The sequence below is a fragment of the Poecilia formosa genome, unplaced genomic scaffold, assembly GCF_000485575.1.
Source record: "Poecilia formosa unplaced genomic scaffold, Poecilia_formosa-5.1.2 Scaffold459, whole genome shotgun sequence".
Taxonomy (NCBI): domain Eukaryota; kingdom Metazoa; phylum Chordata; class Actinopteri; order Cyprinodontiformes; family Poeciliidae; genus Poecilia; species Poecilia formosa.
Window position 1 is genome coordinate 210,496 of NW_006800398.1, and position 1,395 is coordinate 211,890.

The following is a 1,395-nucleotide window of genomic DNA, read 5'->3' on the forward strand; positions in this document are numbered from 1 at the left end:
GATTAAAAACACTCAGATTAAACACATTCAGATTAAACAGCTCAGATTAAACAGCTCAGATTAAAAACACTCAGATTAAACACATTCAGATTAAACAGCTCAGATTAAAAACACTCAGATTGAACACATTCAGATTAAACACACTCAGATTAAACAGCTCAGATTAAAAACACTCAGATTAAACACATTCAGATTAAACATCTCAGATTGAACACATTCAGATTAAACACACTCAGATTACTGACAGGTGTGAAGTGTTGACCTTCTTCAGATTAATTTTTTTAGATTGTTTGTTACAAAGCATCAAACTAATGTAAATATTAAACATTAAACAAAATGCAGTTTTAAATTAAGTTTTTTATTAAGTGAGAAAATAATCCAGACCTAATCCAGTTGAAACAGGGATTAATCCTCAGCAGAGCAGCTGGTAACTAGTTACTTTACTAACCTTTTTATGTACTTTTGGAAGTATTTTTACTACGCTGTACTTTTTACTTGTATTTTATTAGTTTTATTATGAAGTATTTCTACTCTGAGTAAAATTTCTGGATTTTCTTCCCACTGAAGGAAAAACAAAATGTTTTTAAACAAAAGTTTAATAAGTTTTTTTTATTGAATTTGGAAAAATTAATTTTACAGGATTTTATTATATTTATTAGTTACTGTTATTATTCAGTTACTCAGAACTTGAAGACTTTTTAGCAAATACATTTTTACTCCTGAGTAATTTCTTCTTTTACTTTTACTTGAGTAAAAATATGTTGAAGTATTTCTGCCCCTACCTGAGTAATATTTAGGTTTTCTGCCTCTTAGCAGCAACAACTGCAGCCAAGGTTTAATGGAACTCGCAGTGAGTTTTTTTCCAGCTGTATGTTGTTCAGTATTTTTCAGAATCGTTCTGGTTCTGCCTGGTTGGAGGGTTTTTGAGCGTGTTGGACCTCGGGGCCGTTTCCTCCTGAGCTGCAACCAGAGGACATGTTGGTCTGAACTGGTTTGAACTGGTTTGAACTGGTTTGAACTGGTTTGACCTGGTTTGATCTGGTTTGGACTGGTTTGAACTGGTTTGAACTGGTTTGAACTGGTTTGATCTGGTTTGATCTGGTTTGAACTGGTTTGATCTGGTTTGGACTGGTTTGAACTGGTTTGATCTGGTTTGAACTGGTTTGAACTGGTTTGATCTGGTTTGAACTGGTTTGATCTGGTTTGAACTGGTTTGAACTGGTTTGATCTGGTTTGGACTGGTTTGATCTGGTTTGGACTGGTTTGAACTGGTTTGATCTGGTTTGAACTGGTTTGATCTGGTTTGAACTGGTTTGATCTGGTTTGAACTGGTTTGAACTGGTTTGAACTGGTTTGATCGGTTTGAACTGGTTTGATCTGGTTTGAACTGGTTTG

General features: G+C 34.5%; 1 protein-coding gene across 1 annotated transcript in view; it reads left to right on the plus strand.

The window, feature by feature from the left end:
* Nucleotides 1-1,395, plus strand: part of hhla1 (HHLA1 neighbor of OC90) — a 19,215-nt gene that overhangs the window by 7,502 nt on the left and 10,318 nt on the right. The gene's annotated exons all lie outside the window — the stretch shown is intronic.